Raw genomic sequence first — 17,525 nt, forward strand, 5'->3', positions numbered from 1 at the left:
AATTCATAATTCTGTCATGTAAACAAAACCCAGGAGGGACGCCATGGCTGCTTCCGTTTCTCTGCATGGAGACGCCGGACGGAGTATTGCGGTCATGTGATCATTTCGTTCACTCTGCAATTACGTAGGCGCATACTGCGCCAGGTTAGTGCACGTTCTGGACATGCGCATTCGTATATAAATATTCAGTGCGCAAGCGCACAATGTATCAAGGTAAAGCCGGAGCTGTCTGTATCTTGCGCATGCGTGTGTTTAATGCGGGTGTCCACCAGCGCCATATTTGTATATGGAAAGTCTCGTTTCTTGCCCCTTTTGCTAGGTCCATATTCATGCAATTGACACTCACGGCACAGCAATCTCCTGGGTCCCAAGCACGGGAGACCGTACACCCTCCGTGACAAATTGGTAAAGACGGATCCTTTCCCTCTCAGAGGTATGTAAATTGCCCCTACATGCAGAGGGGAAGCACTTTTGTACACCCCACGACAGGAATGGAATACCCTTTAAAATACTACTTGACTGGCACTTCGGAGTACGTAGTCTACGCATTGTGGTGTCCGTGTGGACTACTATATGTAGGGGAGACTACATGTACATTTAAAACCAGGTACAACCAGCACAGGTATAGTATCAGGGAGAAAAAACTTGATCTACCTGTTGCAAAACATTTTACAGAGGCAAATCACACTGAGAGGGACTTCAAATACATGTTGTTAGACCAGGTTCCATACCCCAAACGGGGAGGAGATTGAACCAGTCTTTTAAAAAGACTGGAACTTAAATGGATTTTTGAACTTCAGACACTGAGACCCAAGGTACTTACCGTATTTTTCGCCGTATAAGACGCATTTTTTCTTCCCCAAAACTGGGGGAAAAAAATCGGTGCGTCTTATACGGCGAATACACCCCTATAGCGGCGGTCCCTGCGGCCATCAACGGCCGGGACCCGCGGCTAATACAGGACATCACCGATCGCGGTGATGCCCAGTATTAACCCTTCAGACGCGGCGATCAAAGCTGACCACCGCATCTGAAGGGAAAGTGACACTAACCCGGCTGTTCAGTCGGGCTGTTCGGGACCGCCCGAACAGCCCGACTGAATAGCCGGGTTAGTGCTTACAGGACACCGGGAGGGACCTTACCTGCCTCCTCGGTGTCTTCTCCGTTCAGGGATCCCCTGTATGGCCGGCGCTCTCCTTCCTCGTCATCACGTCGTCACGTACGTGCGTCGGCGTGCGTAACGACGTGATGGCAGCGACGGAGAGCGAGGATACCCGGCCGGCAGCAGAGACGTTCCAGAGCGACGGGGACACGGCGACAGCGATGGAGCGACATCCAGGGCAGCGGTGACAGGTCCGGAGTGGCGGGGACACGTGAGTATTACCTCCTCCTGCAGTGGTCTTCAATCGGCGGACCTCCAGATGTTGCAAAACTACAATTCCCAGCATGCCCGGACAGCCAACGGCTGTCCGGGAATGCTGGGAGTTGTAGTTTTGCATCATCTGGAAGTCCGCAGGTTGAAGACCACTATTGGGTTCAAAATCTTTAATTTTTTAGATTTTGCACCTAAAAATAGGGTGCGTCTTATACGCCGGTGCGTCCTATAGGGCGAAAAATACGGTAATGTGGATTTTAAATTAACTCACAAGATATGCAATACATAGACTACCAGTCCGCTGCACTACAGAGTATGTGAGTAAATATATTTGTGTCTGTCAATTTGTAATTTTGTATGTCTTTTTTTATATTTTAGGATGGAGAAAGAGAGAGGAAGGTGGCCCCCTCACCAAAATGAGAAAAATGAAAATTATCGACCCACCCGAATAAATCCGTATGAATTGGATACACTGCATGGAGGCTGAACTTTCTCTGCATGGGACATAAATTGGACTTTTATTATTTCCTTTAGAGACATAGCAATAGGTCCTTGAATGTGAATGGTATGTATGTGGGCACTTCTCCCAATAGGTGCGACTGGCCGGTCCCCAATATGGCACCTCAGGTCACAATATGTTTGATTCCCGTCCGGGAGTCACACAACGGACATGAGCAATTGCATGAATATGGACCTAGCAAAAGGAACAAGAAACAAGACTTTCCATATTCAAATATGGCGCTGGTGGACACCCGCATTAAACACACGCATGCGCAAGATACAGACAGCTCCGGCTTTACCTTGATACATTGTGCGCTTGCGCAACGAATATTTGTATACAAATGCGCATGTCCAGAACGTGCACTAACCTGGCGCAGTATGCGCCTACGTAATTGCAGAGTGAACGAGATGATCACATGACCGGAATACTCCGTCCGGCGACTCCATGCAGAGAAACGGAAGCAGCCATGGCGTCCCTCCTGGGTTTTGTTTACATGACAGAATTATGAATTGGTGAGTCGGCAGCAACAAGACCTCCCTCAGCTCCTCCCTCTGAAGTGTAATTCTGTTTTAATATGCACTGTATGCACTGCACTTTATATTAGATACACTGGCGCTGTATATGATATCGCCCTTATGGCGTCTTAGAGTGGTTTTTATTCACAGGAAAATGATGGATTTTTTATGATCACTGCTATTGTGTATTGTTTTGATATGGTAATCGAATTAATTATGTTAAATTTTGCACATGTACCACCCCTATAAATTGTAAGCACTTGTACGCTTTAATTGCTTGACAAAGACCGCGAGAGGCGGTTGAAACATCGAGACATCTGATGAATAAAGCCTGACACATATTCATCTTACTTGGGTGTGCTGCTGCTTCTGTCAACTCTGGTTATCTGTGGGGGTCCTTAAAGGGGTTGTGCGCTGTCCTGACTTTCGGAGCTCCGCTCACAGCATCCAGAAGTTCATTACTCCGAACGCTGTGTGCGGGCTTCCATGTTCGCAGCCGCCGGGCTTGACATGACGGCCCCCCGCGACGTCACGCCCGGCCCCTCGCCCGCCCCCTCGCGACGTCTCGCCCGCCCCTTCGTGACGTCTCGCCCGCCCCCTCAACGAAAGTCTATGGGAAGGGGGCGCGACAGCTGTCACGCCCCCTTCCCATAGACTTTGGTAGAGGGGGCGGGCGTGACATCACGAGGGGGCGGGTGAGACGTCACGAGGGGGCGGGCGAGGGGCCGTCATGCCCGGCGGCCGCGAACACGGAAGCCCGCACACAGTGTTCGGTGTAATGAACTTCCGGACGCTGTGAGCGGAGCTCCGAAAATTAGGGCAGCGCACAACCCCTTTAACCCAGACCCGACCAGCTTGAACATTCATTAGGAGTGCGGTCCTTTTTGTGTACTATCTATCTATATATCTTCAGTCTAAGGGTCTAGTCACACTTCTGAATTTCCGCATGCAGATTCGGCACCAATTCGGCACAAAATCTGCACAAGCCAGAAACCACCCAAATGAAGGCGAAAGCGGAATTGGTGCGGATGTGCGGAAGTCTGCGGCGTAAATAGACCCTAAGTCCCCTTTTTCCAAGGCCAGGTCTTCTTTTTTTTTTTTTTAATTGGCGAGCATTGTGTAAACCAGGTGAAAGTGTATGGCATTTTTTCATAACATTTATTGTAAATTATAAACAAAAAAAAGCAAAATTACTTTTTAAAACTAGCCCCCTACCCCCAGAGAATTCACAATATTAGGACTTTGCCCTCAGTCGCATTACTCCAACCAAAAAAATCTGATCGCTTCTTTCATTTTTCACAGGCCTCTTTAAAAATAAAAAGAAGCGATCTGATTGGTTGCTGTGGGCAACTGCACTTTTAATCTCCCCCTATAGGAGGAAAGAAATACCATACTCTAAACATGCTGGGGGAGATTTATCAAAACCATGTTCAGTTGCCCATAGCAACCAATCAGATCGCTTCTTTCATTTTTCAGAGGCCTAAAGTTGCTGAGTTGCCCATAGCAACCAATCAGATGGCTTCTTTCATTTGTCAGAGGCCTAAAGTTGCTGAGTTGCCCATAGCAACCAATCAGATCGCTTCTTTCATTTTTCAGAGGCCTAAAGTTGCTGAGTTGCCCATAGCATCCAATCAGATGGCTTCTTTCATTTTTCAGAGGCCTAAAGTTGCTGAGTTGCCCATAGCAACCAATCAGATGGCTTCTTTCATTTGTCAGAGGCCTAAAGTTGCTGAGTTGCCCATAGCAACCAATCAGATCGCTTCTTTCATTTTTCAGAGGCCTAAAGTTGCTGAGTTGCCCATAGCAACCAATCAGATGGCTTCTTTCATTTTTCAGAGGCCTAAAGTTGCTGAGTTGCCCATAGCAACCAATCAGATGGCTTCTTTCATTTGTCAGAGGCCTAAAGTTGCTGAGTTGCCCATAGCAACCAATCAGATCGCTTCTTTCATTTTTCAGAGGCCTAAAGTTGCTGAGTTGCCCATAGCAACCAATCAGATGGCTTCTTTCATTTTTCAGAGGCCTAAAGTTGCTGAGTTGCCCATAGCAACCAATCAGATGGCTTCTTTCATTTGTCAGAGGCCTAAAGTTGCTGAGTTGCCCATAGCAACCAATCAGATGGCTTCTTTCATTTTTCAGAGGCCTAAAGTTGCTGAATTGCCCATAGCAACCAATCAGATGGCTTCTTTCATTTGTCAGAGGCCTAAAGTTGCTGAGTTGCCCATAGCAACCAATCAGATCGCTTCTTTCATTTTTCAGAGGCCTAAAGTTGCTGAGTTGCCCATAGCAACCAATCAGATGGCTTCTTTCATTTGTCAGAGGCCTAAAGTTGCTGAGTTGCCCATAGCAACCAATCAGATCGCTTCTTTCATTTTTCAGAGGCCTAAAGTTGCTGAGTTGCCCATAGCAACCAATCAGATGGCTTCTTTCATTTTTCAGAGGCCTAAAGTTGCTGAGTTGCCCATAGCAACCAATCAGATGGCTTCTTTCATTTGTCAGAGGCCTAAAGTTGCTGAGTTGCCCATAGCAACCAATCAGATGGCTTCTTTCATTTGTCAGAGGCCTAAAGTTGCTGAGTTGCCCATAGCAACCAATCAGATCGCTTCTTTCATTTTTCAGAGGCCTAAAGTTGCTGAGTTGCCCATAGCAACCAATCAGATGGCTTCTTTCATTTTTCAGAGGCCTAAAGTTGCTGAGTTGCCCATAGCAACCAATCAGATGGCTTCTTTCATTTGTCAGAGGCCTAAAGTTGCTGAGTTGCCCATAGCAACCAATCAGATGGCTTCTTTCATTTTTCAGAGGCCTAAAGTTGCTGAATTGCCCATAGCAACCAATCAGATGGCTTCTTTCATTTGTCAGAGGCCTAAAGTTGCTGAGTTGCCCATAGCAACCAATCAGATCGCTTCTTTCATTTTTCAGAGGCCTAAAGTTGCTGAGTTGCCCATAGCAACCAATCAGATGGCTTCTTTCATTTGTCAGAGGCCTAAAGTTGCTGAGTTGCCCATAGCAACCAATCAGATCGCTTCTTTCATTTTTCAGAGGCCTAAAGTTGCTGAGTTGCCCATAGCAACCAATCAGATGGCTTCTTTCATTTTTCAGAGGCCTAAAGTTGCTGAGTTGCCCATAGCAACCAATCAGATGGCTTCTTTCATTTGTCAGAGGCCTAAAGTTGCTGAGTTGCCCATAGCAACCAATCAGATGGCTTCTTTCATTTGTCAGAGGCCTAAAGTTGCTGAGTTGCCCATAGCAACCAATCAGATCGCTTCTTTCATTTTTCAGAGGCCTAAAGTTGCTGAGTTGCCCATAGCAACCAATCAGATGGCTTCTTTCATTTGTCAGAGGCCTAAAGTTGCTGAGTTGCCCATAGCAACCAATCAGATCGCTTCTTTCATTTTTCAGAGGCCTAAAGTTGCTGAGTTGCCCATAGCAACCAATCAGATGGCTTCTTTCATTTTTCAGAGGCCTAAAGTTGCTGAGTTGCCCATAGCAACCAATCAGATGGCTTCTTTCATTTTTCAGAGGCCTAAAGTTGCTGAGTTGCCCATAGCAACCAATCAGATGGCTTCTTTCATTTGTCAGAGGCCTAAAGTTGCTGAGTTGCCCATAGCAACCAATCAGATGGCTTCTTTCATTTTTCAGAGGCCTAAAGTTGCTGAGTTGCCCATAGCAACCAATCAGATGGCTTCTTTCATTTGTCAGAGGCCTAAAGTTGCTGAGTTGCCCATAGCAACCAATCAGATCGCTTCTTTCATTTTTCAGAGGCCTAAAGTTGCTGAGTTGCCCATAGCAACCAATCAGATGGCTTCTTTCATTTGTCAGAGGCCTAAAGTTGCTGAGTTGCCCATAGCAACCAATCAGATGGCTTCTTTCATTTTTCAGAGGCCTAAAGTTGCTGAGTTGCCCATAGCAACCAATCAGATGGCTTCTTTCATTTGTCAGAGGCCTAAAGTTGCTGAGTTGCCCATAGCAACCAATCAGATGGCTTCTTTCATTTTTCAGAGGCCTAAAGTTGCTGAGTTGCCCATAGCAACCAATCAGATGGCTTCTTTCATTTGTCAGAGGCCTAAAGTTGCTGAGTTGCCCATAGCAACCAATCAGATCGCTTCTTTCATTTTTCAGAGGCCTAAAGTTGCTGAGTTGCCCATAGCAACCAATCAGATGGCTTCTTTCATTTGTCAGAGGCCTAAAGTTGCTGAGTTGCCCATAGCAACCAATCAGATGGCTTCTTTCATTTGTCAGAGGCCTAAAGTTGCTGAGTTGCCCATAGCAACCAATCAGATGGCTTCTTTCATTTTTCAGAGGCCTAAAGTTGCTGAGTTGCCCATAGCAACCAATCAGATCGCTTCTTTCATTTTTCAGAGGCCTAAAGTTGCTGAGTTGCCCATAGCAACCAATCAGATGGCTTCTTTCATTTTTCAGAGGCCTAAAGTTGCTGAGTTGCCCATAGCAACCAATCAGATGGCTTCTTTCATTTGTCAGAGGCCTAAAGTTGCTGAGTTGCCCATAGCAACCAATCAGATGGCTTCTTTCATTTTTCAGAGGCCTAAAGTTGCTGAGTTGCCCATAGCAACCAATCAGATGGCTTCTTTCATTTGTCAGAGGCCTAAAGTTGCTGAGTTGCCCATAGCAACCAATCAGATGGCTTCTTTCATTTTTCAGAGGCCTAAAGTTGCTGAGTTGCCCATAGCAACCAATCAGATGGCTTCTTTCATTTGTCAGAGGCCTAAAGTTGCTGAGTTGCCCATAGCAACCAATCAGATGGCTTCTTTCATTTTTCAGAGGCCTAAAGTTGCTGAGTTGCCCATAGCAACCAATCAGATGGCTTCTTTCATTTTTCAGAGGCCTAAAGGCCTCTGAAAAATGAAAGAAGCCATCTGATTGGTTGCTATGGGCAACTCAGCAACGTTTCCTCTGGATAGGTTTTGATAAATCTTCCCGGCTGAGATTCCATAAAATCTTCCCCCGAGCCTAAAAACGCCAAACAAAACAAAACAAAACAAAACAAAACAAAAAAAAAAAACTCCATGGCCAAGATTTACTATAGCAAATCTGCCAGAATTGTGGTGCAGTCTTAGCAAAACTTGCGCCAAAAACGGTCTGAGAGATCTTTCGACACATTTAGGGCCCATTCACACTACGTATTTTCCGAGCGGAATTCTGCTCCGGAGTTCTGCGGCGGATAATACGATGCAGCTGCCGTTCATTGTTTCCAATGGGATTATCCTGCGCTATTCACACTAAGGAAATTCCGGTCCCCAGACTCCGCAGAATGAGCATGTTTGTTTTTTGGACGGAATAGCATCGGTCTCTATGGAGACGGCACATTTCCGGGCGGTCCTAGCGCCGGCTTGTTTTGCCGGCTATAGACGGAATTTCCAATCGGAATATCTCCGTAGTGAGAACAAGTCCTTATTGTGAATTTGAGACACTTTTTGGATAATTTTCCTTCAAGAGGGGCGTGGCGTTATTAAAAGGGGGCGTGGCTTCACGAGAAAGGAGTGCGGCTTGAGAAACGGCAAAAAAATTGCACCAAATTGTAGTTTACAATTGACACTCTTTACCTTGAGAGTTACATTGTTCACACTACAGAATCTACGGGCGGAATTATTATCAAGAATTTTGCATCGTAGATTCTGTCTGATCGGCCGTCGCCGAAACCCTTTGATGCTGGGAACGCGCGGATTTACGCCATCTCTATTGACGGCAATTCAGTCCTATGTTCTCACAGACAGATTGATAAATCTGGGCCCATGGTGGTCCCGTATTTCATATTTCACTTTTGCACATTATTCCCCTAAGCACTCAGGGTGTTTTTTTTTTTTTACTGCCATACAGTGTTCACAAGCAGTGTGCCTCCAGCTGTTGCAAAACTACAACTTCCAGCATACCCAGACAGCCAACGGCTGTCCTGGCATGCAGGGAATTGTAGTTTTGCAATAGCTGGAGGCACACTGCTTGGGAAACACTTCCATATAGTTAGGGCATTGTGGGGAAGTATTATTTGGTATAGCAGTATTATTTAGCATTGTGTAGCAGTATGATGTGAACCCTGTATGGCAGTATGATGTGAACTCTGTATGGCAGTATGATGTGAACCCTGTATGGCAGTATGATGTGAACTCTGTATGGCAGTATGATGTGAACCCTGTATGACAGTATGATGTGAACTCTGTATGGCAGTATGATGTGAACCCTGTATGACAGTATGATGTGAACTCTGTATGGCAGTATTATGTGAACTCTGTATGGCAGTATTATGTGAACTCTGTATGGCAGTATGATGTGAACTCTGTATGGCAGTATTATGTGAACTCTGTATGGCAGTATGATGTGAACTCTGTATGGCAGTATGATGTGAACCCTGTATGGCAGTATTATGTGAACCCTGTATGGCAGTATGATGTGAACTCTGTATGGCAGTATAATGTGAACTCTGTATGGCAGTATAATGTGAACTCTGTATGGCAGTATGATGCGAACTCTGTATGGCAGTATTATGTGAACCCTGTATGGCAGTATAATGTGAACTCTGTATGGCAGTATGATGTGAACTCTGTATGGCAGTATGATGTGAACCCTGTATGGCAGTATTATGTGAACCCTGTATGGCAGTATTATGTGAACCCTGTATGGCAGTATTATGTGAACCCTGTATGGCAGTATTATGTGAACCCTGTATGGCAGTATTATGTGAATCCTGTATGGCACTATTATGTGAACACTGTATGGCAGTATTATGTGATAACTGTATGACAATATGATGTTAACCCTGTATGGCAGTATTATGTGAACACTGTATGGCAGTATTATGTGATAACTGTATGGCAATATGATGTGAACCCTGTATGGCAGTATGATGTGAACAGTGTATGGCAGTATGCTGTGAGCACTGTATGTTAGTATTATGTGAACAGTGTATGTCAGCATTATGGTAACTCTGTATGTCAGTATTATGTGAACACCTTATGGCAGTATTATGTGAACATTATAATGCAGTATGATGCCAACACTGTATAGCAGTATCATGTGAACACTGTATGGCAGTATTATGTGAACATAATAATGCAGTATGATGCCAACAATGTGTAGCAGTATGATGTGAACTCTGTATGGCAGTATTATGTGAACACTGTATAACAGTATGATGTGAACTCTGTATGGTAGTATTATGTGAACACTGTATGGCAGTATTATGTGAACATTATAATGCAGTATGATGTGAACTCTGTATGGCAGTATTATGTATTATGTGAACACTGTATGACAGTATTATGTGAACACTGTATAGCAGTATGATGTGAACTCTGTATGGAACTATTATGTGAACACTGTATAACAGTATGATGTGAACTCTGTATGGCAGTATTATGTGAACACTGTATAGCAGTATTATGTGAACACTGTATGGCAGTATTATGTGAACACTGTATGGCAGTATCACGTGAACACTGTATAGCAGTATTATGTGAACACTGTATAGCAGTATGATGTGAACTCTGTATGGCAGTATGATGTGAACACTGTATAGCAGTATGATGTGAACTCTGTATGGCAGTATTATGTGAACACTATATGGCAGTATTATGTGAACACTATATGGCAGTATTATGTGAACACTGTATGTCAGTAAAAAAAAAAAAAAAAAGCTCCATGTGTGCATTTATCTCTGTATATTGGTGTCCCCCCCCCCCCTCCCCAAATACTTAAATACTTCAACAGAACTACTTGATGAAAGAATCACATGACCTAGTTACAGTAATTCCCTATCATACTGCATACAGATCGTATACGGAGTGGTGTAACCACATAGCAGGGTTTTCCAAGCAGTATGCCTCCAGCTGTTGCAAAACTACAACTCCCAGCATGCCCGGACAGCGAACGGCTGTCCGGGCATGCTGGGAATTGTAGTTTTGCAGTAGCTGGAGGCACACTGCTTTGGAAACACTTCCATATAGTGACATCACTGGTCTTGCACTCGGTCCCAGGAGCTTCATGTTACACTCCTGGCTGGCTTCTTGTTAAAAACCCTACAGCGGCGATTTGCATGCTGGTTGCGAATTTACAACTCCCACCCTAGTCCGTCACGACATGCTGGGAGCTGTAGTTCCCCAACAGCTAGAGTACCGCAATATGCAGACCTGTGCCCCCCGCCCCTCTACCCCTATCAGTTCCCCAGGAGAGCTGTGTGGGATTCGCTTACCTCCTTGGAGACTCTCATACAGGAACCTGACACGGTTGCGATCCTGGCAGGTCCTTCGGAGGGACTGGCCAGATCTCACCCCGGGGCAGCTCTAATAAAAGCCGCACATTGCACTTGGATCCTAATCTTTGGACCTTGGCTGCAACTGGTTCAAAGGTAGAAATGTCTATGTTTAAATACAGACACCCAGCCGTCCCTGGGTTAGGGCCCGGAACTGGATTTGGCTGCCGCCGCTCACCTGTGCAGGGGATTTGCAAGTGAGATGGGAATAGTTAAAAAGAATAAAAGAAGAATTTAACACCTTATTGTCTGGGACAGTCTGTAGATAATGTACATTCTCATTTGCAGACTTTAAGGACGTATTCCATAATTTTTTTTTTTAAACAGCGCCACACCTGTGCTCAGGTTGTGGGTGGTATTACAACTTGGCTCCATTCATTTTAATACAACTGAGCTGCAATATTGCACACAACCTGAGGGGTGGTGATGTTTTTTTTTATATAACAAATAAGCTCTAGTAGGGGGGCTCCCCGCTCTGGAATCCCCCCTCGCTCCCCCATCTACAGTGTAGGACCACCGGTTGCACATTGTTGTCAAGTGTTCACAGTTTTATGGCTGGTATGGAGTCCTGGGCAGCAGGTTAAGTACGGCCCTCAGTTTTAAATTTTTGGTCAGTTCTTCTCATAATGAAAAAAACTAAATGTTTCACCCTAATGTTTGTAACAGAATACTGCTATACAGTGCCAAATAATACTGCTATACTATACCCAATAATACTCCCATACAATGCTAAACAATGGTCACACAATACTTCCATAAAATGTTCATACAACACTACCATACAACAGTTACAAAATACTGCCATTCAATGTCACTTCCATACGATGCTAACTATTTCCATACATTGCTCTCATAATACTGCCATACAATGTCACTTCCATACGATGCTAACTACTTCCATACATTGCTCTCATAATATTGCCATACAATGTCACTTCTATACTATGCTAACTACTTCCATACATCGCTCTCATAATACTGCCATACAATGTCACTTGCATACAATGCTAACTACTTCCATACATCGCTCTCATAATACTGCCATACAATGTCACTTGCATACAATGCTAACTACTTCCATACATCGCTCTCATAATACTGCCATACAATGTCACTTCCATACGATGCTAACTACTTCCATACATCGCTCTCATAATACTGCCATACAATGTCACTTCCATACGATGCTAACTACTTCCATACATTGCTCTCATAATACTGCCATACAATGTCACTTCCATACGATGCTAACTACTTCCATACATTGCTCTCATAATACTGCCATACAATGTCACTTCTATACTATGCTAACTACTTCCATACATCGCTCTCATAATACTGCCATACAATGTCACTTGCATACAATGCTAACTACTTCCATACATCGCTCTCATAATACTGCCATACAATGTCACTTCCATACAATGCTAACTACTTCCATACATTGCTCTCATAATACTGCCATACAATGTCACTTCCAAACGATGCTAACTACTTCCATACATCGCTCTCATAATACTGCCATACAATGTCACTTTTATACCATGTAAAATACTTACATACATTGCTCTCATAATACTGCCATAAATGTCACTTCCATATGGTGCTAACTACTTCCATACATTGCTCTCATAATACTGCCATACAATGTCACTTCCATATGGTGCTAACTACTTCCATACATTGCTCTCATAATACTGCCATACAATGTCACTTTTATACCATGTAAAATACTTACATACATTGCTGTGATAATACTGCCATACAATGTCACTTCCATACGATGCTAACTACTTCCATACATCGCTCTCATAATACTGCCATACAATGTCACTTCCATATGGTGCTAACTACTTCCATACATTGCTCTCATAATACTGCCATACAATGTCACTTCCATACGATGCTAACTACTTCCATACATCACTCTCATAATACTGCCATACAATGTCACTTTTATACCATGTAAAATACTTCCGTACATTGCTCTCATAATACTGCCATACAATGTCACTTTTATACCATGCTAAATACTTACATACATTGCTCACACAATACTACCATACAATGCTAAATAATACTATCACACAAGTAATACTGCTATACAACACCCATATAATACTGCTATACAATGCCAAATAATACTGCTATACCGTAAGAAATAATACTTCCCCACATTGCCAAATACCGCCATACAATTCACACAATTCTGCCATACAATGCCCCTTACATACAATGCTAAATACTTTTCGACTTTTCTACAAACATTTCTATGAATGCCAAACAATACTGCCATACAATGTTTACACAATACTACCATACAATGCCAGCTCAATACAATGCTAAATGCTTCCATACATTGGTCTCATAATACTGCTATACAAGACTAAATAATACTGCTATACCGTACCAAATAATCCTTCCATATAATGCCAGATAATACTGCCATACAATGTTTACATAATACTACCATACATTTAACAGAGCAGGTGTCAGCTCACTAGAGGCGGAAAATGGAACTGTCGGCACTCTTTAAAGGGGTACTCCGGCCCCAAGACATCTTATCCACTATCCAAAGTATAGGGGATAAGATGTCTGATCGCGGGGGTCCCGCCGCTGGGGACCCCCGCAATCTAGCATGCAGTACCCAACTGTGAGCACTGCCGGAAGAGCTGGAGGCTCTCAGTCTTATGCCTCCCGACCACGGGGACGGAGTACTGTGATGTCACGACTCCGCCCCCGTGTGATGTCATGCCCCGCCTCTGTGTGATGTCACGCCCCGCCCCCTCAATGCAAGTCTATGGGAGGGGGCATCACGCCCCCTCCCATAGACTTGCATTGAGGGGGCGGAGCGTGATGTCACACAGGGGCGGAGTCGTGACATCACAATACTCCTTCCCTGTGGTCGGGAGGCATAAGACTGCATGCTAGATTGGGGAGAGGGGTCGCCAGCGGCGGGACCCCCGCGATCAGACATCTTATCCCCTATCCTTAACAGTACGGTTATTTAACCCTTTGGGCTGGAAGCAATTAAATCAGGATATCCACAAAGACTCCCAATCCCGAGTGCTTTCTAATGATGAGCGGCATAGGCCATATTCAAATTTGCCATATTTTGCGAATATTTGGGGCGAATATTCATCCTATATTCGCGAATTCCGCATATTCATTCACATTTTTTTTTTCAATGCAAAATTCGTCATAAAAGTCGCAGCATGCGCATGCGCGATTTATATATTTCAACTGACTACTTTCCTATTGGTTGCTATTGATGTCGCTAACCTCTGACAACTGTATTTGCATCCTTCTCATTGGCCCACAAGCTTAACTCCTTAAGGACCGGGGGTTTTTCCGTTTTTGCACTTTCGTTTTTTCTTCCTTATCATTATAAAAAAATTCTTAACTCTTTCAATTTTGCACCTAAAAAAATCCATATGATGCTTATTTTTTTGCGCCACCAATTCTACTTTGTGATGAAGTCAGTCATTTTACCCAAAAATCTACGGCGAAATGGGAAAAAAAATCATTGTGAGACAAAAAAAAAAAAAAAAAAAAATATTTTAAAAACGCCATTTTGTTACTTTTGGGGGCTTCTTTTTCTACGCCGTGCATTTTTTGGTAAAAATAACACCTTATCTTTATACTGTAGGTCCATACGGTTAAAATGATACCCTACTCTCCTGAAGGAGATAAGAAGTCGCATACTTTGGCGCAACCCACCAAAATGGGCGGTAACCACCACCAAATAAAAAAGCACTTACAAACTAACTGTGGACAGCGTTATTAAAAAGGGGCATAATTGTTGCACGGATTAAAAAGTCGCACAAAAACACCATACAAAGTGGAGTACTGATGCAGTTTCCACTACATGAATTAATGGAGTAAAAAGATGTTCTCCTGCTCCACTTTTCATAAATACCCCCCCCCCCCCCCCCCCCGAGTTTTGGCAGCATACTGACATACCACACATCTAGTCTGACCACATTTATGAAAACCTTTGTGTTTTGATCCAATTACCTGGATTCTGAGAAGTGAGTATTGATGATAAACTGGGGGAAAGAATACGCGCCAATGTTGGAGCTTTACGTTATGAAAAATTCCAACCTTCTTTTAAAATGACATCTAAAACAGGATCCTGTCTGAGTATCGGAAGATATTTGTTTACAATTGCGCTGATGTCATTAAATTCCATACTATATGTGGTGACCTTACTCTGATTGCCAAATTGGTTATTTGTTCACAAGGTTAGATCTTGATTTGTTGTGTACTCCATGTTTGGCTCTCTCTTAAAGGGGTATTCCAGGCAAAAACTTTTTTTTATATATATCAACTGGCTCCGGAAAGTTAAACAGATTTGTAAATTACTTCTATTAAAAAATCTTAATCCTTCCAATAGTTATTAGCTTCTGAAGTTTTCTGTCTAACTGCTCAATGATGATGTCACATCCCGGGAGCTGTGCATGATGGGAGAATATCCCCATAGGAGCTGGACAGCTCCCGTGACGTGAGTCATCAGAAAGCAGTTAGACAGAAAACAGCAACTCAACTTCAGAAGCTAATAACTATTGGAAAGATTAAGATTTTTTTTAATAGAAGTAATTTACAAATCTGTTTAAATTTCCAGAGCCAGTTGATATATATAAAAAAGTTTTTGCCTGGAATACCCCTTTAATTCCAAGTCCTGTATCCTCTAGCTTTAAAGGGGTACTCCGCTGCGGAACGTTTGGAACAAACTGTTCTGAGCGCTGGAGTCGGCGCTGGGAGATCGTGACATCATAGCCCCACCCTCTCATGACGTCACTCCCCGCCACCTCAATGCAAGACTATGGGAGGGGGCGTGATGTCATCACGCCCCCTCCCTTAGACTTGCATTGAGGGGGCGGGGCATGACGACATGAGGGGGCGGATGCTCCTGGTGCCGGCTCCAGTGTTCGGAACAGTTTGTTCCAAACGCAGAGCAGCAGAGTACCCCTTTAAAGTTAGAGGATACAGGACTTGGATGTTAGAGAGAGAAAAACATAGAGTACACAACAAATCACGATCTAACCTGCTTGAGAATCGGAGGATGTTGCGAACAAATAACCAATTTGACAATCAGAGTAAGGTGTCTTTTGTCACCACATATAGTATGGAATTTAAAGGGGTACTCCGGTGCTTAGACATCTTATCCCCTATCCAAAGGATAGGGGATAAGATGCCTGATCGCGGGAGTCCCACCACTGGGGACCCCCGGGATCATGCACGCGGCACCCCGTTTGTACAGCTATCACGCCCCCTCCCGTAGGCTTCCACTGAGGGGCGGAGCCTGATGTCACACGGGGGCGTGACATCACACGCCGCCCGCCCTGCAGTCGCCGGTAATCAGTCCCAGAGCGAACACGCTCCGGGGACTGATTACAAACGGGGTGCCGCGTGCATGATCCCGGGGGTCCCCAGCGGCGGGACTCCCACGATCAGGCATCTTATCCCCTATCCTTTGGATAGGGAATGAGATGTCTAAGCACCGGAGAACCCCTTTAATGACATCAGCGCAATTGTAAACAAATATCTTCCGATACTCCAACAGGATCCTGTTTTAGATGTCATTTTAAAAGAAGGTTGGAATTTTTCATCACGTAAATCTCCAACATTGGCGCGTATTCTTTCCCCCAGTTTATCACCATACTCACTTGTCAGAATCCAGGTGATTGGATCAAAACACAAGGTTTTCATAAATGTGGTCAGACTAGATGTGTGGTATGTCAGTATGCTGCCAAAACTGTCTCTTTCTGATGCACGTTCTGATAAGGTTTTTAGGGTAAGAGAGTTCCTTACTTGTGATTCTTGCTTTGAAATTTACAAAATAGCATGTTTAGCTTGTAGCTTACCTTACATTGGATCCACCAAAAGAAACCTTAAAAAATGCATCCAAAAACACTTTAGAGGTGTGAATAACTTACTTAATGTGAATGTATCCAATGTGTCCCGACGTTTTTGTGATGCTCATGATGGGAATGTTTCTAACATGTGTTTTTATGCCATCGAAAAAGTTCATAAGCAAGTCAGAGAGGAACTGGCTGAAATCACTCGGGATCAGGAGACTTCGTGGATCGACCGATTTGATTGCTTCCAACCCTCTATAGCAGTGGCCCCCAACCCTCTATAGCAGTGGCCCCCAACCCTCTGTAGCGGTGGCACCCAACCCTCTATAGCAGTGGTCCCCAACCCTCTATAGCAGTGGTCCCCAACCCTCTATAGCAGTGGTCCCCAACCCTCTATAGCAGTGGCCCCCAACCCTCTATAGCAGTGGTCCCCAATCCTCTATAGCAGTGGTCCCCAATCCTCTATAGCAGTGGTCCCCAACCCTCTATAGCAGTGGCCCCCAACCCTCTATAGCAGTGGCCCCCAACCCTCTATAGCAGTGGCCCCCAACCCTCTTTAGCAGTGGTCTCCAACCCTCTATAGCAGTGGTCCCCAACCCTCTTTAGCAGTGGTCTCCAACCCTCTATAGCAGTGGTCTAAAACCCTCTATAGCAGTGACCCCAAACCCTCTATAGCAGTGGCCTCAAACCCTCTATAGCTGTGGCCCCCAACCCTCTATAGCTGTGGCCCCCAACCCTCTATAGCTGTGGCCCCCAACCCTCTATAGCAGTGGCCTCCAATCCTCTATAGCAGTGGTCTCCAACCTTCTATAGCAGTGGTCCCGAACCCTCTATATCAGTGGTCCCCAACCCAGTCCTCAAAGCCAACCAAGACATTTAGTTTTTTCCAGTTACTCCATTGATTAAGGACAGGGAAAAATTCTAATCCTGGACTGTTGGTAGGGACCTCTGGTCTGTAGCTTACTGGGGACAGCAGGAAGATATAAGGAGTGTTAAACGGAGATTGATCTATGCT

The 17,525-nt window shown here is 44.4% G+C and overlaps 1 protein-coding gene and 1 long non-coding RNA gene across 4 annotated transcripts in view; one reads left to right on the top strand and one right to left on the bottom strand.

The window, feature by feature from the left end:
* LOC130282296 (uncharacterized) overlaps positions 1-2,623 on the top strand; it is a 31,663-nt gene extending 29,040 nt beyond the window's left edge. Inside the window, exon 3 of the long non-coding RNA XR_008846324.1 lies at positions 1,754-2,623. This is a non-coding gene — a long non-coding RNA (uncharacterized LOC130282296). The remainder of the gene's footprint in view (positions 1-1,753) is intronic.
* The window catches only part of ACSL5 (acyl-CoA synthetase long chain family member 5), a 107,164-nt gene that overhangs the window by 79,787 nt on the left and 9,852 nt on the right, over positions 1-17,525 (bottom strand). The window contains exon 1 of one of the 3 annotated variants that reach the window (XM_056530365.1): positions 10,590-10,647. The exons of 1 other annotated variant lie outside the window; for it this stretch is intronic. The gene's annotated coding sequence lies outside the window, so the exon portion shown is untranslated. Of the gene's footprint in view, positions 1-3,607; positions 3,742-10,589; positions 10,648-17,525 lie in introns of those variants that run through there. One more of the 3 variants, XM_056530368.1, reaches the window with a different exon arrangement.

Source organism: Hyla sarda, chromosome 7, assembly GCF_029499605.1.
Source record: "Hyla sarda isolate aHylSar1 chromosome 7, aHylSar1.hap1, whole genome shotgun sequence".
NCBI lineage: Eukaryota > Metazoa > Chordata > Amphibia > Anura > Hylidae > Hyla > Hyla sarda.